We start from the raw sequence: 21,975 nt of genomic DNA, 5'->3' as shown, positions 1-21,975 counted from the left end.
TGAGGGAACAATAAACCATTGAGGCCAGGAGGGGACTGTGTGATCGTATGGTTCGTATGGATCGTATGATCGTATGGTACAAATGTAGCTATATCTGATCAGAATGATTTTACTCATTTGTATGACTAAGTGCTTAAACTGTGTTGAACCTACAAACATTCTGCACATACATTGCATAAAGTTTTCACATAGAGCATCCTAAAAGATAGTGTAACACTTGGAAATTACAAAAATGAAAGCAGCAGAAATCTTTCCATTTTGTTAACTCAATGTATTAAACATATTAGACTGAAGAAGTATTTCAGTGTGGATAAAGGACACTCCTTTATCAGTAAAAATTACTATCAGAAGGTTTATTCCTTTCATTTTGAAGGATGGCATGGTATATAATTGTTATTAAAGCATAACCAGAAAGATCACATTTAGATTGAGTGCGGTTTTGTGGCTTATAAAAGTGAATCCATGTTATTTCAGAAAAATAGTACAAATTTAATAACAAAGACTGTGATTAGGTTACAGTTGCACAAATGTTATTACTGTGGTGGCTCTTTTCTGAAGCACAGAAAAAACTGCTGACACAATTAAAGTGTCTAAGCATCCTGCCATGCTCTTCCCTTTCAAAAGAGGGGATCTCTTTCTGATGGCACTTCCAAGATATTGTCCATCAGGGTTGGAACTAGAGACATCCTCTAGTTGTTTGGGGCTTGTGTTTTTGTGTGTGGATGTGCATGAGAGGGATGTTTGGTTTTTTTCCTCCTGAAAAAATTACTTTCTAAAATGGCATAGCAGGCTTCTGCTCTGTCTCTCTCATACCAATTCAAATGCTAGAATTGCTGTCAGTTCTGTATTGGAGGTTCTCATAGGAAGCATATGTCATGCTATGCTCCAAATCTTACAGGTGAAAAGGAAGATACTATATATATGGAAGTAAGAATTGGTTGTTAGTTTATTATTAACATTTAATGTTCTAATAATGTAATACTTAAAATCACTCGCACTGTTATAATCCAAACTATTAGCCCAAACTAATACACAAGAACCTATATAATACAGATAATATTGTTACATAGAAAATAAAAATCCACAACACAAAAACCTGCTGCTTGTCCCTGTTGCTGTGCTCACTCTTCTGGTGTTCCTCAGGGCTTTAATTTTTCCTGAGCAGAATGGGTGCAGAGAGGTTGACAAGCTATCAGGACCTTGAGGTTTTTACTAAAAGGACCTGATGTTCATGATGGGAGTTGCTCCCCTGTTTGCTGAATAAAAACATGCTGTTGGTGCTTTCTCATCCTCGTTTTTTTTACCAGCATGGGTTAATTTCAATATGTTTTATTACTGTTTTGTTTTGAATCAGTCTTGCTCACTTTTTTCCCCCACACCGTTCCACAGTTCCTGTTTTTATATCCTATTTGTTATCTGCTTTTTCATGAATCATGAGGTTGCCCACATGCAGGTTCTGCTGATTGATCACTGTCATTCCTGTGAATGACATTCATTGTCAGTCTGGGACCTCTGGTAGCATCCTGTGCCTGTCTGCACCTTTCCACAGCACATGGGCAACCAAAGTGAGGATGGGAGCTCTGCCATTAACTGGAGCATTGAGCACTTTCTCTGTGGCTTTGGTCCATGGAATTTGGGCTTCTTAAGAACAGCAACTTTTCTTTCTTTCTCCTTATCCAGCCATTTCAATTGATCAATAGAAGATCAATAGTTTTATTGTCAAGTCTCTAATGTGCAGAGTGGAAGCAGGTTCATATTGCACAGGACTTGGTGTGTTTAGAGTAGGTTTCTAAGTTTTGGTTAATAAAACCAAAGAAGTTGCTTTGTCAGTGAAGTCCAGTTGAGGTCCTTACTGAAATGAGATCTGGAAATCTTTCTCAGTTCCAGTGAGACAATTATCTACTCCACATATTATAAAAGCTTCTTTTATCTTTCAGTCAAGTCTGTGACTAATCAAGTCAAGACAATAGACATCCAGAGCATCTCTTTGAGATGCTCTTTGGGCTTCTTATTTGGGAACATCTGTGTGTATGGCACTCACAGTTTTAAGATGCAGAGCTAAGCAGGTGTTATTTTGGTGGTTTATATAGTAGCAAATCACAGAAAACCCCACGGTTTTAAATGACTGTGTCTCTTAAGGATCTAATATGTACTAGACTTTGTTGCACTGTGAGATCTAGAAAGAGACAATTTCTTGCTTATTAATCCTCTTGACTTAATAATTTCAGCTAATGAATAAGAAATGAAATAAACTAAATAGAGCAATATTGGCTTGCCATACTGGAAGCCTGCTAATGCATTTAATATTTTCCAAATAGAGATGGAGAAAATGAAACTGTAGAGCAGTATATTTGCAAGACTCTGAAAGTGCTTAACCAAATATATGACAAAAGTTGTCCAATACTCTTTTTTTTTTCTTTTTTCTAGAGTGACATTTGTATTGTGATCTTCTATTCCCTTTTTGTTTTCAGCACCTGCATAGGTTTAAGCTGGAAATTTCATATTTTGTATCTCTACTCTTGTCACTCTAAATGTCTCTTGAGTCACTCAATCTCCTTAAAAAACCTCTCCTTACAGAACATGTCCTTGCCAGAGCTGAACGCTCATCTATGTGAAATCAGAATAAATACTTGAGGGTTAAAACTGAAATTCACTTTGAGAAAATCAGAGAATGCTACATTACATTTTGGCTCTAAAAATGTCAGCATATTATTATTTCTGTTCAAAGAAATAGCCTTTCTCTGAGTCAGGCCTTTTAGATGTTTTCTGTACTGGTTGCTTCAGGTCACAGCAGGTGAGTAAATGAACAAGAGATACTCACTTCCCCTGCACGTGGAAGGAGAGGTGGGAGATTTATTCATAGCAGTGGCAGCAGTGACACCACGAGCAATAAACAAGAGTGTTCCATTTCAGTCAAGAATTCAAAAGCCTTTTCATGAACTTAATTAAGAAACTTTTCTGACAGCGGGGACTTTCAAATTGTCTGTTGTGTCCTCAAAGAAGGAAATCAAAGCAGCTTTGCTGAAATTCAGGGCTTGCAAGCCATCAGCTTTCCTACCTGCCAACATCTGATAGCTAAAAATAGGAAGTAGAGTGAAGAAGGGCTTTCAGAATTGTTTCTAAGAAATTTCCCCTGACTGAAGACATTGGGATTTAGCTTAGGAACATCAGTAAAAGAAAATAAGGTTACAACACTTACAAGAATCACAAACATTTTGCTCTAATCAATGTTTTTTAAATGTGTTTTTTTGGTGGGTTTTTTTGGTATGTTTGATTTTTGTTTTGTTTTTGTTTGGGGTTTTTTTGTGTGAGTTGGGTTTTTTTGCTTTTCTTTTGTTTGTTGGTTTTCTTTTGGTGTTTTTGAAAGTAAGACAAGGCTGACTTTTCAAAATTCTATTATGAATCACACTACCTAGGGTTTTTGACAGAAGGGGTGAAGAGTAGTTACATTAGAATATTGGGAGCCTGCTTTCTTAAGGAGCAAGCACTGACATTTTTTGTGTGTGTGTCAAGAAGCTATTTTCTCTCAATTTGCAAAGTTCTAGGTAGCACAAATGATCCAGGGAAAAGCATACACCTGAATGGCCAAGAGAACAATTTTTTTTCCTTAAGGAATTGATTGTCATTTTTCGTTGTGATTAATACTGAGTACTCATCTGGGACTCTTCACTGAAAATCTTGGGTGTCATAAAAATACAAGTTAATTTTTTAACGTTAAAAAGTGTAAAATATGCTTACTAAGAGGTACATGAAATATTTTTAGTAATACTTTGTAGACACCCTGTAGACACTACAAAGAAGAAAATAGGTTAATAATGTTATTGTTTTTCAGAGATTGAAAACCTAATGTAATTCTTTGAAACTTTCATTATCTTACATTCAACAGTATCCTGTCAAGTGTAATGTGGATACTTGAACTGGCTCATCTACCTCTATAACATAGGAATGATACAGCTCCCATTGGCTTTACTCATCTGTCTTATTCCTTATAAACACAGACACAAACAGTTTAGAATGAAAAACTGTAAAGTACACTGAGTTGGTAAGGGATACAGAAGAAATTTTTAAAAATCTATATCTGCAGGCAGTATGTTTAGGAAATGTACTTTACACAGATGATACCCTAAGGGAGATACTGGTCCATTTTCAGATGCATGTAGTAGCACTGCTAATGTGCACAAAAGGTGAGAGGATTAGCTAAAAATTTCTGTTCCTACACAGAAAAAATAAAGAAGTATATTTGCATCCTATGAGGACAAGAATTCATTGCCTGCTTTGGCAGTAACCAGAGAAAACTTGAGACAACACCTGCTTTGGCTAAATATTTGGAAATAGATATATCTTAGTTACACATGAAGACTAAAAGAGTTGGCTGCAGCAGTCCCTGGTTGGCTTATTTTCCTTTTTTTTCTTTGTGAAATTTGGGAAATTATGTACATTCTTTAAAAAATGTCTGTAAATTTATGAGACTACTGATGCAGACCCAGTATTCAAAAGGGGCACTCAGGAGGACCAAGGAGGCTGTTGAGCAATTAAGCCTGAGGTTCATCTTTGCCATTTGTAATGCAGCATTTGGAACATTGGTAAAGGAAGGACACTATTCTTAGAGCATTATGTTTTTAAAGCTTGTTGAAAGGTCAGAAAAGGCTCATTTAAGAGCTACAATAATTTTTCAGATGCTGAAGAAACTACTTTGCAGTGGAGGATTTAGAGATCTCAATCTGTTTAGCTTATCACAGGGGAGATTATGAAGTTACTTGATTATAAAAGGTAAAAACTTTCATGTACACACAGTATTCACCACTAAAAGCTTTTGAATCTAGTGGTGAAAGGCAGAATAATCTCCAAGGGCTGGGAGTTGAAGTGACTGTCCTTGGAAGCAGAGCATGCACTTTTAATGGTGAGGGTGGTTCACCTATGAGGTGCTCATCTTCTCTCAGTATTCTCTGAACAAGATTTGCTTATCTAAAAGTAAATGCCCTACACAGCTTCAGATCCCATCAACACCATGAAACACCCTTCCTGAACTCCAGGGCTTAGCTAATTTTTCTTAATCATGTCTTCTGTTTGTTATGTTTGATGGGTTTTGTTTTTTTTTTATTTGGTTGGTGGCATTTTTCTCCAAGGAGGGAACAAGGAGAAGGGGACATTTTCAAACCTCTTTACTATCACTAGAAGTTAGAACTGAAGTTTCTGATATTATGTTGCAAGGATGCTAATGGGCTTGTCTTCCTCAGTCAGGAGCAGCTTTCCTACAGGAATTTATAGATACATTTTATAGTATAGTAAACACAATTTGCCTAGACATAGTACATTAGTATGTTTCATTTTATGTGCTGATATTTCCAATATAGTAGTTGCAATGGCTCCACTATTTCTCACTCCCCAAGCTGTACGTATCAGCAACCATAACTCCCTGGTAATCAACTAGGTACTGATATACAGTGTGTAAAGCCATGCTTCTACACTTCTCCAGGCTAAAATAGTAATCTTGCCAGTGTAATGATTTAGATGAAGAATCTGTATGAAACACCAAGTTATCACCTAGGTGACTTGACCTAACAAAATTACATAAAATAAGGTACCTAGTGGATTTCAGTTCAAACTTCTTATGTAGGTGCACTGTCACTTTAATTCCTAACACTCTGCTCCCTTCTCATCCTACTCACGTATATTTTGGTCTTCTATTGACCTGTGACATAAATTACAGGCAGTGAGCATGGGCAGATAATCTAGTACAAAAAACTTCCTACATCTCAGTGCTCATGGCAGAAGAAAAAGAAGTCCTGTCTGTCCACCAGTGCAATATCCTAAATCAAAGTCTCCTGAAGTGTAGGAGACAGTGTTTTGTACATCCTACCAGGATGTTTTCTCTCTCCTGTTTTTTAAATGTTAATGTAATATTGGACATTCCAGGGAATTATGTTGATCATCTCTGTCATTCATTGAGGTGTGGAAGAAAAGCTGAGAGCTGCTGCTACCCAAACATACTTTGTGTCTTTTCAGGGGTAGAAAAAGTACTGCCTTTCGTCAAGCAAGCCAGAGTTGTTGCCATCATTCCACGTGACAAATTTCTCTGGCAAACTGTACTTCCTACATTTTGGGAAATGAGGCCACTTTAATGACAGGGTTGGATGATGTCAGTGTTCTGGGCCCAACTTGCCTCTCTTCTGGCTTTAGATCAAGGTGTAGTGCAAGGCACATATGGCTTGTTAGGTGATTTTCTTTGAAACACAGAAAAAAAATCTATTTTTACTGCTGGCCATCTTGAGGAATTTTCTTGAAGCCTTGAGATTTTAACTTCAGAAATGCACTGGTGCCTGTTTGGATTATAGCTGACAAAAAAATTTGTAGTTATTTCACCTGGGTGGAGTTGATATGAAATTTTCAGCTTCTGTTTTTAAAGGATCTCACTCTAGATACCAATACAGTCTCACTCTTTGTTGTTGTGTTCAGCTCTTGGAAAATGTACAATGTGCTGGATAAAAAAAAGTCACTTATACAGTCACTGATACACAGCTTTGGATTTTACATCAAGTGAAGGACTGCCATTTAGAAACCAGCTCAGAACAAGACTATAAAGTAGTGGTCCCATTCTATGACTGTTCCATGTGGCTGTGAAAATTTGTGGATTTGGCAGGACAAATTAGTGATCGTCAGACACTCAAGAACTCCACTTAGATTAGCAGAAGCTGCTGGCTCAAGCAATAAGAAATTCTGATGTAAAAGAATGATACTCTTCCTTTACATCAAGCTCCATCTGGACAACTGTTAATTTAAGTTAAGAAAATATTGATCTATGACATGAATTAAATCCTAAGACCTTGTTGCTCTCCAAGGGGCTAGCCAAGGGGAACCAAAAGCCTTTTTCTGCTACAGAATAGGTAGGTTAGATCCAAGTACAAATACTCACTTGGTCACTTAAAAAATTATCTGTGCTTTTTCTGTGGATACAGCTACACTGGAGTGTCAGATCTATACCTGTTGCCTGTGATGGCTCACCAGCCTGTGGAATCCTCTGGCAGTCAAAGATCAGGGACCCTGAAGCTCTGTGAGTGTGTGTTGCTTAATGGGATATTGCAGAACCCACTGTAGAATAATAGGGAAATATTAGCCAAAGAAAACCTTTGGAGAAATGTCTCTCTGAAAAATTTATGGGCATTTCAGAATAGCAACCAGAATCATACGACAGGTTACTAGACTTTGTGCAGTGTTTCCCAGAGGACATTCAGTCCTGTTATTTCAGTTATTATTGGTTTAAAATGAGCCCTACGGGTTTTCTGTCAGGACGTAGATAGGAAATGGGCTGACAGAAGCTTTCCTTCTCTTAAAATCATATCTATGGGTAGTACAGCTCCTCAGGAGAAAACCTCAGTGGGTCTGTTAGATGTGCTTAATGAACACGTGGTTACTGAAGCATCCCTCTTGGTGTCCTGCTGTGCTGTCTGTATGACAATTTTCCAGTATGTGTTATTTCAGGAATAAGATCCGTATTTTGATATATTACCAGTACTAAACTACTGTGGACTGCATGTCTTTAGGGAATGTCTTTTTGGAAAAGTTTTGGTATAAATAGTAAGCTTGCACATTAGAATAGCTGCTTATAGAAAGCATGAAGGAAAGGATACGAAAACCTGAAATTGGATGTTGTGGTTTTCTGGAGGAGCTGAAGGTTTAAATCAAAGGAAAAATAGTTTATACTAATTTTGGGTTTGTGCCTTCTACTTAAGCACTTCATCAGATAAGAGAGTTTTGCCTAAATTTTTTTTGCTAACACTGATTTAATTCTTAGCTGTTCAGTCTTGGTGAACATCAAGAAGTAAGGACACTCAGCACAAAAGAGGCTCAGTCTTTCTACTGAGAATAATTTCAAGATCAAGACAATTTTCTTATAACAGTTATGAACAGTGATATTTTGGAAAAAATAGATAATAAAAATATAGAGAGCACATCATGAGTTTCCTTTCACAAATAGTATTCTTCAGAACATTTAACTTCAGTAGAGAGTACATTAAAAGAAGGAGTTCAAATAAATCACAAATATAAAAAGCCTTGGAATTTTTAATTTTACTATATGCCATGCCTAAGACGTAACATAAAACCAGTTAATGTTCTCCTTTTCTAATTTTCTAATTCACTAAAATGCCATATGCTTTTCATTTGTGTTTACTTTGGCATCCCAAAGAATTAAGAAAATTAAATAATGTGGAAGACAAGCTTAATCATTATCTTATGTTCAAGCACTTTGGTGGTATATTTAAAATAGATGTGTGAGGTTTTTTTCTTCCTGATAATATGGATATTATAAAGGAAGGTGAACAGGATGATGAATTAGAAATGCTCTCAGTGAGGCTGTTGAATTATTTTTAGATAGAAGACATACTGTACATACTGAGCCTCAGCTGAATATAATTAATTTGAAACGTTATCACTGTTGTGCTTGCATTCCTATTGTAATTTTTTTTCAGTTCTGCATCTTGCTGGCTCCTATCACACTCCTCACTGTGAGATCCTTTCCTGTTTTGCACGTGTCCTGTTGGTTACCACCATATGGTAGTTAGAATTTCAGTAGCATTACTCTGTTTACAGACCACTGTGCTTTGTCATATTTTTGCTGCTCACCCTGCATTGCCATCTGATACCTATCATCTGTTTAACACATTGGATGCCAAAAATACTCTGATATTTTTTTCCAATGTATGGGTGAGAAGGACTGTTTCAGAAAGCTGTTTTAATAAACATTGCTCCACAGTAATTTCCTGTTATGCTGAACCAGTACCCACACCTCTCAACTCTTCAAACTTTTTAGCAAGTGCCAGCTGACTAAAGGGATACACTGCAGCTTTGGGAATTGCACTGTTAGTAGCAGTCTGTAATGTGTTTAAGCATCTTTTCCCTCTGTGTGATTTTAGCAAAAACAGTATTCTCAGATAATAGTGGGGTCTGCTCTTACTGTGGCTGCCAGCTGTGACTTTATTAGGGTTGCATTAAGTAACTGTTTTAAAAACCGGTTTGATGGATAAAATACAGTATTTGTAAGTACTGGTATTAGTGATGTCTGTTTCCATTGTAATCCAGCATTTCAATCTCTTGTGGTGTTGGCACCGAAAACACCCTTTCACCAACTGTCATGACATAATGAAATTTTGGGGGCAGAGGAACAGATAGGACAAAGAGTGATTGTACCTCTGAATTAGAGGTAGAGGAGTGTATGACAGCACTTAGGGTATTGGACGTGATGATCTTTTCAGTTGTGCTGCAAGATGCAAAAATCTTGACTTGCCTAAGTTTCAGAAGAGGTGCTCATAAGCCTCTGTTCCTATGGCTTCTTGGTGAGGGAACAACAACAAATGCAATTTACAGTTGTGTACCCACAGCAAAGCCATTTAATTCCGTGGTCATCTTCTGCCAGCTTCCCTTGGGTATTGCTGTCCTTGGGATTTTCCAAACTGACTCAACAGCTTAAAAGTGGAAGTCTGTAGAGGACCCTCTGACTATGAGCAGTACCTGATCTCTAAAGACATGAGTGGCCTCACCTGATGGGCAGTTTTTCTCTGTGCTGACTTGGATTGTCTCTGATATAGGTAGCTTGCTTGATCAGGACAAATTCTGCTTGGGTTATGTGATTTATCCAGCTGAACTTAGCAATGCTGCTAATTAATATCGTTCAGTTGGATAAATGGGCTTCTCTTTTGTTTTCTATTACATGCACTGCTTCATTAATATGTTTAGTGCTTAGTAGTTCTGTATTCAGAGAAAGAGAGCTGAACACTGGTACCTCCATTTCTGATTTTGTTTAGGTGCAAATTTGTGCCTTACTTTTAAAACCTCTTCCTTAAGATTTTCTTTCATCATTTTTTTACCTCTCTCCAACTCTTAAATTGAGCTTTCCTACTGTAAACAACCCCCAACCTCTTTGAGACTTTTTGCACTTTGCATGACATGACTTGCAGCTATTCACCCTTTTATGGCTGGTTGGTTACAATGTGATAACCATCCTTAGGAAAAAAACATGCCCACAGTAACATATTATGTGATTCAGTAAATTAATTCAATAAATTGAAGAGACCATTTGATTCTCTTTTGCTTCACTCTGTAAACAGATTAGATTTTGTTTGTTCACAAAAATAAGATTTTGGTGAAGTATAGCTTAAATAAATGATACTTGTATTCCATAATAAAATGAAGCTGATGATTTTGAAGAGGAAATAAATCAAGTTATTCTTTACTCATTGTTTTGATGTATTTTAAGGGGCATGTGCTGGCAGAGCCACTTCACAAAACAGTATTTTATTGGAGAAATGTCCTACGAGGTTTAGAGACTACTGGTCCAGGGATCATTTTGTGCTTCTTTTGGTGAAGTACCAGCATTAAAGCAGTGTTATTCCATCGTGAGTTGACAGAGGTCAGCTCATTCATGAGATGCATTTTGCCTTTATTTTATACTACATGCAGAAAAGAGCTTCACGCGGGGTTAGATTTGTTAATATTCAGGTAAGTGAGGAAAACAAAGACATCACTTATGCAGTTGATTGAAAAGGAAAACCATGATGCAGTACCTGAAATATTCCACTTTTTATGGCCTGTTACGAAACCAGAGTTGGAAACTTCTTGCTTATTAGTTAGCAAAGCAACAATTAAGAAAAAAAGTTAAAATCCTCCCAGGACTAGGTAACATAGTTTTTCTACCTATTTTTAAATTAGTTGTAGTCTGCTGGTACTAGCATTTATTTTTTCTCCACTTTGTTTACAGTTGTTGGTTCAGTGGGAATCAGCAGCAAGCAATTCACAGAGTGATTTGGGACTTGTTCTCTGCATTAGAGGTCATTGCCTCCTCACCTGCTAAACAGAGCTTTTGATCTTGAGCATGTTGAAGCACAACTGTTCCACAAATGGTTTTGTTTCATGTGGCTCTCAGGAAACACAGAGCTGTTGGTTTGGTTGGGGAAGACAGTCCCTGGTTGTTGCCCTCTGTACCTTGATAAAACTTTCTTTAAGGAACTTCCCAGCAATAATTTTTAGAAGGTTTTATAACAGGAGCTTGTGCAACATCGTTAGCTGGTTGTTTTTTGTTTGTATGGGTTTTTTCCTTCTCTTTACTTTTTTTTTCTCTTTCTTTTTTTTTCCCCCTTTTTTTTTTTTTTTTTTTTTTTTTCTTTTTTTCCCCCTTTTTTTTAATAAGCAACTCTTTATGAAAATAAGTTGTATCTACAAATGCAGTAATATACAAGGATGTGCCATGTAATCTCACAACTGGTACTAGCATGGCTGGGTGTCTCTGGGATCTTTGCTTTCTGCCATACACCTGTACTAAACCAGTATATCTGTTAAGCTATATAAAGAAAACAGAGAATGAAAACATTTTATTGAAAGAAAAAAACCTGACAAATTAGCTTTTGTTAATTGCCTTTGATATTTTATTGCTCTTCTATTGGTGTCGGAGTAAAGTGTGATTCCATAATTTTTAGTAAGCTTTGCATAGAACTTTTTTTATTTTATACACAGATCTCATTTACTGGATGAATAGATTTTTGTCTCTAAAATAAGAAGGTGGACTCTTGATCTTACTTCCCAGTTTAGCAGGGGGCTAAAGTGTAAGGGTGTTGGTAATTGCAGAGTTGCAGTAAGATGGTTTCCCTGTTGAGGTTTGACAATGCTGATAGGCAGCAGGTAGGAGAAAATTTCAGTGGACACTTTTTTCAGTGGACTTTATGGAACTGTTGATCTCACAAATTTTAGAGAACTGAAAATCACTTTTAAAATAAACTCCTTGGCAAATATTGTTATTTCCAAAAGGCAGTTAAAGTCACATACAAACCATATTAAGTTTGCACCTTGAGAAGTGCTATGCCTTTTTCTTAAAATGCTTGGTTTTGACAATGCAGTTGCAAGAGCAGGTTTTTATATGTTTTTTATGTTTCTTATGTTTTTTATTAGTTTTCTGGTTTGTTTATTCTAGATTTATGTTTTATTTTCAGTGTTTTGCATGCTTGTGCTGTGACTTAGAGGTCTTCCTCCTTGGTTTTGTGCAAGCCAGCTGGGACATCCTGAATAAGGCTCATGCCTTGCCCTAGAAGAATGTGTTTACACATCCCAGATCATAACAGCAATTAGATGGGAGGGCTTATGCTTCTTCAAAAAGGCCAAGGAAGGGGGCACATAGATTCCCAAAAATGCAAGGACTCAGTTCTGAGACGTAGATGGGATGGGACAATACTGAGTAAAAAGGTGTTGTCTTACTCTTCTCTCAGACTTACTTAAGTTTGTTTTCTCCTGTTAAGAAATTAAGATTCCAAATAATTATTCACTGTTGAAATGTAACAATTTTCACTCCAAACCCCTTCCTAATGCTACCAAAACACACTTAATGAAAAGCTTGAGTTAAACTTGGAAACATAAGCTTGTCTGCCTACTGTTACCATAAAGCATAGGAGCTGTACTCTTATTTAAGGTAGTAGAAACAGTGAGGAGAATTGAACATCTTTTTAGAATTGTATTGGTTTTCATATTTTTATGAACACGCAGCAGAAAAAATGGACTTAAAAAAAATCCCAGTTGACTTATTACTTTTTCATAAAAGCCATTAGATAAGAATATATGTTTCTAAACAAAGAAAGAATAATCATTAATTTTCTTTTCTGCAGAGGCATTGTTTCCTTCAGTACTAGATATATTTCAGTATGTAAGTGGTTTTAACTACATGGTAAGCACAGTTTGTGCCTTCCACAGCTGTGCCTTTTTCAGTACTTTTATAGGTTGTTGGCTTAGTTACCTGATTTCTCTTTGATACCTCAGAAGGGTTAATGGTCATTCAGGAGAACTGTGGAAAGCTGGAATGTGAATTTCTTATTGTAGATATTGCACATTTCTGACTCTCAGTTCTTCAGCTGTGTAAGGAGGAAATCTGCCTGTGGGCTGTGATTATTTTTAAAAAACAGAAGTATAGGAAAGTAAAGTTTTCCAGCACCCTACATTAGGAAACTTCCAGGAAGCTGAAAAACATTTTATGCAAGTTATTTAATGAGCTCATTTATATGCCTTCAGGACACCTGCCCTTAGTAAGATGTTAGCTTGTTAACAACTGTTTCTGCTGGTTGAAAGGGACCAGGTAAGAGTAAAATAAATGAGTAAAGCTGAAGTCTACTCCGCTTTGCTGCTGTGCCTCTGTTCCCATGCCCTGAAGAGCAGGACTTTCTAACCAGTGTGGGACATTTTTGCCTCAGCCTGTACCATCTTGTTAGGATGCTGACAGGTAGTATGCACTTGATAAGGGGATTATATGAGGAAATTGGAATGAATATAACTGGTATAGAATCCATACATATCTGTGACAGGTTGTAGTGAAATGAGGCAACCAGGTGCCACTAATTGCCAGGCAGTGGGCATGAGCTTGTGTTAAGCCCACCTGTGCCTGATTAGGGTGGGCCCCTACTGCGCATGAGCAGGACTGGGGGGCCAATAAAAGGTGAGGCTTGAAGCACAGGCTCAGCTCACTCCTGAGCAAGGCAGTAGAGAGGTCAGCTGCTTTTGGAGCAACAGCACTGATCCAGGCTACTCAACCCTGAGGGCTATAGACTCAGAGCACCCATCGTGAGTTTCTGCTGGAACACCGGGTTGGACCTTGGAGCGTTGTACCCTAAGAGAGGTTCGTCTTGCAACAACAGGTGAACAATTTTTAACCCCATCAGTGGTGGCCAAGTTTAAACTCCTGTGTGAGGTCTATAAGTGAAATCATCTTGGTCAAGTCTGTACTTTCTCATGACTCTTGTAATGAAATGCTTTATGGTTATGCTGCTCTTGGTTCCTAGGGTCATGGGCACAGGGAAAATACCAACTTTCGTTAAAAACACTTTGTTCCTCATGGACATGGGGAAAAGTATAAATATTTTTCCTGAGCGTTAAAAATGGCAAATTAAATGACTAGAATCTTAAAATGATCACAAGAAATATGGTAACTTCATGAGTTTCTGAATCATCTCAGGAGATTTGCATTACCATATTTCCTGGAAGCACTCGCCATGGACTATAATCCTTCTGAGTGAGGGTTTTATGGACACAGAAAAAAAAGCAGTCTTTTCCACAGCGGCAGCCTGTGTTTTAAGCGTTAAACAAATTGTAAAATACTAGAAGCAGACGAGGGAGTCTGTATTGTCTTTGTCTACTCTGGTAAATAATTTTTTAGCATAGCTGTAACCTAATTTTTGTCCAGATCCTTACAGTAATAAAAGCGAAGAAGAGTTTGGAAGAAGGTAATAGAAAGGTGGTGTTGCTAATACTTCCACGGTCGGGTCAATGGGGGAAAACACAATAATTCTTGCTTGAAAGTTTAACTTGAGCAGGGGCATCAATGCTGAAAGAGGAATGATAGGCAAGGTGGAAATAGACTCTGGAAGTCTTTGAAGGTGAAGACAACCCATTTATGTTGTATGCAGTAGAAAAGAGGGCTCATCAGAGGAATACAAAAAGAGAAGCAAAATAAATTGTGTTTGTTGTGGGATTGTGATTAGTCTATCAACAGGACAAACTTGTGCTGGTGAGAAAAGGGATTGAAGGATGATAGCTGAATGTTGAAGCTAGGTGTATATGAAATTAGCTAAATTTTGATGTGTGGGTGTTTTTATTTGGCTTTTTTTGTTTGCTTGTTGGTTTTTTTTTTTACTTTGCAAAATTAATCTCTGAGGCTTATATAGCATTTTGAGTTGAAGTTCTAAATAGGTGAGAGTCCAGTGTAGCACAGTAGTTTCTGGTTCTGAGTGGCAATCAGAATGGAGGTGGTGGTTAAGGTTTGCTGCAGGTACAAGGAGGTCTCCGTTTCAGTTTATGGCATTTGGCATAAGTTTTATCCATGATAGGCATCAGAAATCTATTCCAAAATCCTCGGTTTGAACAGAAGGAGATAAATGTGAGGTAGAGAAAGAAGACCTGTGAGTTACAAGCACGTTCAAATGTGTTTTGGCACCAATAAAACAGGAAGGGAGAAGAAGTCTTGGCATGTGGAGGGGAAAAAGCTGATGTCCAGCAAGATTTAGGTGATTGCAGGTGAGGTAAAAAATGTCATGATTTGTCTGGTGAAGACCAAGCTGAGAGAATAGAATTGATTCATAATTTTGTATTGAATGGGCGGGAATATAGTTGTCAAAGATGAAGAAAAGGCTGAGGTATTTAACACTTCCTTTGTCTCAGTTTTCAACAGTAAGACAGGTTATCCTGAGGACAGCTGGCTTCTGGAGCTTATAGAAGGTGACAAGAATCTAAACAGCCCCCCTGTAATCCAAAAGGAGACAGTCAGTGATCTATTGAACTGCTTGGATCCCCACAAGTCTATGGGCAGAAGAGCTTGCCAAGCCTCTCTCTATCATTTACCAACAGTCCTGGCTCACTGGGGACATCACCGGTGATTGGAAGTTGGTGAATGTCACGCCAATCCACAAAAAGGGCCTGAAGGAGAACCCAGACAACTCCAGGCCCATCAGCCTGACCTCAGTGCCTGGCAGGGTTATGGAACAGATCATCCTCGGTGTAATCACACAGCACCTGCAGGATGGACAAGGGATCAGACCCAGCCAGCACGGGGTTAGGAAGGGCAGGTCCTGTCTGACCAACCTGATCTCCTTTTATGATCAGGTGACCCGCCTGGTGGATGAGGGGAAGGCTGTGGATGTGCTCTACCTGGACTTCAGCAAGGCCTTTGACACCATCTCCCTCAGCATTCTCCTGAAAAAGCTGTCAGCCCACAGCTTGGACAGGAGCACCCTGTGCTGGGTTAGGAACTGGCTGGAGGGCCGGGCCCAGAGAGTGGTGCTGAACGGGGCTGCATCCAGTTGGCGGCCGCTCACCAGTGGTGTCCCCCAGGGATCAGTGTTGGGCCCAGTTCTGTTTAATATCTTTATTGATGATTTAGATGAGGGGATTGAGTCCATCATCAGCAAATTCGCAGATGACACTAAGCTGGGGGGGAGTGTGGATCAGCTGGAAGGCAGGAGGGCTCTGCAGAGGGACCTGGACAGACTGGAGAGTTGGGCTGATTCCAACGGGATGAGGTTCAACAAGGCCAAGTGCCGGGTCCTGCACTTTGGCCACAACAACCCCATGGGGAGCTCCAGGCTGGGCACAGAGTGGCTGAGAGCAGCCAGGCAGAAAGGGACCTGGGACTCTGGGTTGACAGGAAGCTGAACATGAGCCAACAATGTGCCCAGGTAGCCAAGAAGGCCAATGGCATCCTGGCCTGTACCAGGAACAGTGTGGCCAGCAGGTCCAGGGAAGGGATTCTGCCCCTGTACTCAGCGCTGGTGAGGCCACACCTTGAGTCCTGTGTCCAGTTCTGGTCCCCTCAGTTTAGGAAGGAGATTGAGGTCCTGGAGCAGGTCGAAAGGAGGGCAACCAGGCTGGTGAAGGGACTCAAGCACAAGTCCTGTGAGGAGAGGCTGAGGGAGCTGGGGCTGTTCAGCCTGGAGAAGAGGAGGCTCAGAGGAGACCTCATCACTCTCTAGAACTCCCTGAAAGGAGGGTGTAGCCAGGGGGGGGTTGGTCTCTTTTCCCAGGCAACCCTCAGCAAGACAAGAGGGCACGGTCTCAAGTTGTGCCAGGGGAGGTTTAGGTTGGACATTAGAAAGAATTTCTTTACTGAGAGGGTGATCAAGCATTGGAATGGGCTGCCACAGGAAGTGGTGGATTCTCCATCCCTGGAGATATTTAAAAAGAGACTGGATGTGGCACTCAGTGCCATGGTCTGGTAACTGCATTGGTAGTGGATCAAGGGTTGGACTTGATGATCTCTGAGGTCCCTTCCAACCCAGCCAATTCTATGATTCTATGCATGGACACGAGAGAATAAAGAAAGCCTTAGGCCAGTTAAAATCTGAGATTTTTGGGAATAGTTGTTCTTGTTATAGGATATCAGACATGCTATAAAATATGTTAAAATAGTAATTATTGTGTTATTTATTAAAAGCATGTAGGAGGGAGAGATGAGACCAACAGGAAATGTGATGAGGGAAGGGTCAGGTGGGTGGTAAGTAAAGTCACAGAAAAGTGAGAAGTTGGGCAGTAGTTAAAAGCAAAGGGGCTAGAAGATGCCAGTTTGTGGAGGAGAAAACCCAGCACCCTCAAGATGGAAGCCATTAACTCTTCCTTTTGCAGTCCTTTGATTAGTCACTGCATTACTCTTACACAGATACAGCCTTTTTTGCTTTGAAGATTAGCTGATCGATCAGTTTCCTACCTGTTTCACACCTTACAAAGATCCTTGTCTTGCTTTTGGCGAGTGTTTTTACAAACAATTACTATTCTTCAGTCTTAAAACGGTAGTTCATACTGAACAAAAGTGTAGCAATAGCAATAATAAAGGAATACTAAGATAACATCCATATTCACTCAGGAGTACAATATTTTGCAATGGGAGTACATTCAGCAGTTATGTGATCTTCACAAAACAACTAAACTAGGTGTCATCCATGCTAAAAAGTAGTAACTCCCAAACATTCAAAAATACCCTGGGCTTCCAATATGCTAAGATATTAACATTGCTACATCAAGGACCCAGAAGCTGGAAGAGTTAAATCTCTTTATTTAATGTTCAACCTTACTTTTTCCTACTTATGCAGGAGGTATATATTTTAATATAGGTGATGTGATAATGCATGAAGTAACCAGGAAATATATCTAGACTTCTTCACTGAACTTGGTGGCTCATGGCAAGGAGAGGTGTACTCTTCATTGGGTTAAAAACTGTCTGCATGGCCAGGACCCCAGTATTGTAGGCAACAGGGTTGAATCCAGTTGGTGAAAAGTCACCAGTGGTGTTCCCCAAGTTCTGGGGTGGGTTGTGTTCAATATCTTCATTAATGATTTAGAGGAGGAGATTGAGTGCTTCCTCAGTGCAGACAACACCAAGTTGGGTGGGAATGTTCATCTGCTTGAGGGTAGTAAGGCTGTACAAAGGGATCTGGACAGGATGGATCAGTGGGATGAGGCCAATAAGATGAGGTTTAACAAGGCCAAGCTCTGGGCCCTGCATTTTGGCCACAATAACCACATGCTATTTTACAGACTTGGGGAGGAGTGGCTAGAAAGCTGCCAACCAGAAAAGGACCTGGGGGTGCTAGTTGATAGGCAGCTGAATATGAGCCAGCAGTGTGCCCATGTGGCCAGGAAGGCTGACAGGATCATGGCTTGTATCAGGAATAGTGTGGCCAGCAGGAGCAGGGAAGGGATTGTGCCACTGTACTCAAGTACTGTGTTCAGCTCTGGGCTGCTCACTGCAAGAAAGAGATGGAGTTGTTGGAGTGTGTCCAAAGAAGGACAGTGAAGCTGGTGAAGGGTCAAGAAAACAAGTCCTTTGAGGGGAGGATGAGGGAATTGTGAATGTTTAGTTCAAAGAGGAGGAGGCTGAGAGGAGACATTATTGCTCTACAACTACCTGAAAGGAGTTTGTAGGGAGGTAGTTGTTGGCCTCTCCTCCCAAGTAAATAATGATAGGACTAGAGGAAATGTCTTGAAGTTGCACCAGAGGAGGTTTAGACTAGATATCAAGAAAAATTTCTTTACCAAGGAAGTAGTCAGCTGCTGGAACAGGCTGCCCAGGGAGGTGGTGGAGTCACCATCCCTTGAAGTATTTAACAATTGTGTAGATGAGACACTTGAGGTTATTCTATAGTGATGTATATTTTTTCTTTATTTTATTTGGTGGGGACAGATGTGGACAGTTGGATGTGGTGGTTTTGGAGGTCTTTTCCAATCGTATAATAAAATTAAAAATGAAACACACCCAAAAAAACTTAAGCTGTTCTAGTCGATGCATGCTAGATTCCCCCTAAGCTCCTTGTTTCCCTTTTTTTTCAGACAAAACTGTCCACAGCATCTTGCTAAAGGTTGTCTGTCTTCGTTTTCTTATTTTAAGAATGCTGTGAAAAGTCATTGGTTAAAGTCCTACTGATTTTATGAAAAAAAAAAAAAGAGGAAAAAAAAAAAAAGAATCTATGATGTATGTTATGTGCTTGTCTCTCATGGATGAACAGGGCAAAGGGCTGCATTTTACTAAGAGCTATTTTCATATATACTTAGGGCTCTGTCACTCAGAAGGTAGCACTTTTTCTACTGACAGGAACTCATGACAGGGTGTAATACTTTTATAACATTAAATCAAGTTTTAAGATTTCATGACTGAGTCATTTGAGTTGGAGAGTGAAAATGCAATCTATAGTGCCATCTGCTGGATTTTTAATTTAGTAAAAAAATAGCCTTACAGTACACTGAGAAATCATTTAAAATGTAACTGCAGAAAGTTGACCCAAATCTTTGTCATTTTTAGAAAATCTGTGCAGGCAGAACATACATAGACAAATGCATAACTTTTTCATTTTTTTTAAATTTGGCACACATATGTGCAAATATTTCAGATAGGTAAACACTACAGGAATTTTAAAGTTAACCATCAAAAAAGCAATGACATAGTCTATTTATAAGACACTAAATTCTTAGTTTGTAATCGTAATATATGATTAGTGGAAATGATTGCAGCAGTATAAATACACTTCTTGGGCTAGCTCAAAAAACCCCAACAAAATAAATAACTTCTGTGTGATTTGATACACCACTTTCTGATCAGTCCATATTATAGGTTACCTTGATATCCATTGTCCTCTTAGTGCTATCAGTGAGATATCTGAAAAATTGATGTGTGTAAGATGCCTACAACAGGAATGTCCTCCAGTGCTTGGAGTTTTTGGGAAGTACATCAAGATATGAGTAAAGATTTGCAGAATTTCTCAGCAGTATTTATTTTTGCTAGTTTACACAGTCAATGTAAATACTGCAGATTTGTATAAAAATGTGTTACGTACATGACATGCAGATTAAGCATTTTTTGGTGTGTAATGCCTTTGAAGAAAAAAGGGTAGAGGAACCCACGATGTTTTCTTGGGGAAAAGACCTGGAAACCTCAAGATACGTTGCGCTATTCTGCTGTAAAAGCGAATAGTTTGTCTTTCAGTGTGTGCATAAAAACTGTGTGTTGGTTCTTGTCTTGCACTACTGGTGGTGGTGCCAACATCTCACGGATGTGTGGTGTAGAACTGAGGCTGATGGGTGACTCCAGAAATGGAGTCATAGGCAGGGTGCTGTGCTGTGCCTCTCCATGTGGCTAAGTCTCTTCCAGCATGTTAGAAACAGAAGTTTTTTTTCTTTAATCATGTAAGGTTTGATGTCCCCCAAGATTAAGCCATTGTATGATCTTTTTTTGATCACACAGATATGTGCTGTGCCACCTGTGTGAATGGGAAATAGGAGGTATCCTCACCAGCAGAGCCAGCTTAAACAGGGCAACCCATCAAGAGGGGTATGAGGTCTGCTCTAGTGAAATATGGCAATAAAATTGTTGGAGGAAGCTTACCCTTCATTATAGACTTCTCTTTGCTATTTACTAAAATATATTGTTGGATTTGTAGATATTTTTTGTATTGTTTCTCTATGTAGAGGATAATGGTTTTAAAAATTATGCATGGAGAGGTCTTTTCTGACTGGTAGGTTCTACATAGTAAAAGATGGAGCAGTGCTGAAACCATGGACCATCAGGGGCTGTTGCTGGTGATCAGAATGGTTATAAAGATGCAAACATTTCTGTGTTTCTGGCAAAGAAAACCCATAAATGTTACCCAGTGGTGCTCTGGAGGTACGCAAAGGTTTATTACATTGAGACAATATGTTAAAGGTAGATCCAGTTAGCAAGAAATGTGGCTAGACTGATATAGAACAAAAATTCAGGGACTTGTAGTTCAGCAGCATTAAAATTTAATTAAAAAATACCAATTATATAATATTAAATATGTAAAATATGTAAATATATAAACATATGATAATTTTCATGGTTTTTTACATCTAAACCTGGAGGGATGTTTTTCTAATGATTTAAATTCTGTATCTAACAGTTCTTACTTATTTTCTTATGAACAGTTGCTGATAGATTTTGTGGATTAAAGGATCAGATCTTAAGGAGCAGATTTTCTTTTGGGTGGGATGAAAGATTTGCAGCTTCAAGTCAAATGACATTTAAACTGAGTAACAAGAATTTCCATTAACTTATGTGTACTGTCTTCTGAAGTTATTATCACAAACCCCCCCCGCCCCCCCAAAACAAATACAACCCACAAACAAAAAAAGACCCAAGCAAAGAGCAAAGAGGTCTAACAAAATATTATTGGAAGATACTGTATGCAGTTAAGGTATTTTTTTCTTGTAAAATATATCAATGAAATCTGTTAGATTTCAATAGATAGCAATTTCAAACTTGAACACTGTTTTTTTAATAAGAACATTTGGTAGTTTTTTTTCTGGTTAACTTTTAAAAGCTAATACTGAATTTTACTGTATTTGCTATTGTGTTCCTAAACAACACATCTGCAAGGTGATTTTAGAAATTATTTATTACTGAGTAGTATATAATATCAATCAATTTGACTTCATAGTTGTCTTGACGTGCAAGGAGACTGTAATAGGAGGGCTCTTGCAGTGTACTGCTCCCTCTGGCCATCTTCTGCCTTCTGTCTTTCTCATTTTTGAAGGAAATTGTCTATGAAAGTTCTTCAATTTGACATGTATATGTCCAGTGTTAAGTCTTGAAATAGTTTCCTCTATTTTTGTTCTGTTTTTTTTTGTTTGTTTGGATTTTTGGGGGGTTTTTTTGTTTGTTTTTTTGTTTTTGTGGGTTTTTTTCTTTGGGGTTTTTTTGTTTGTTTGGTTTGTTTATTTATTTGGTTGTGGGTTTTTTTTGGTTTTTTTCTATTCTTCCCTTAATCTTTGGAGGCTGTGGGTGAGGAAGCCTCCCCTTTTTGACATGAAGAAATGTGCTGTGGATATATATGTGTTCCTTTTACATATTTAGCCTGGTAGTTCTTTGTTTTCTGTTTCAGGGGACTGAATTGGTGTCTGCCTCAGTGGTTCCCCAAGCCCTTATATCATGTGCTGGTATTAAATTTTTAA

The 21,975-nt window shown here is 38.6% G+C and overlaps 1 protein-coding gene across 13 annotated transcripts in view; it reads left to right on the top strand.

The window, feature by feature from the left end:
- The window catches only part of RIMS1 (regulating synaptic membrane exocytosis 1), a 305,213-nt gene that overhangs the window by 91,330 nt on the left and 191,908 nt on the right, over positions 1-21,975 (top strand). The gene's annotated exons all lie outside the window — the stretch shown is intronic.

This window comes from Heliangelus exortis, chromosome 3, assembly GCF_036169615.1.
Source record: "Heliangelus exortis chromosome 3, bHelExo1.hap1, whole genome shotgun sequence".
NCBI lineage: Eukaryota > Metazoa > Chordata > Aves > Apodiformes > Trochilidae > Heliangelus > Heliangelus exortis.
This window is presented reverse-complemented; position numbering and strand designations above follow the sequence as displayed.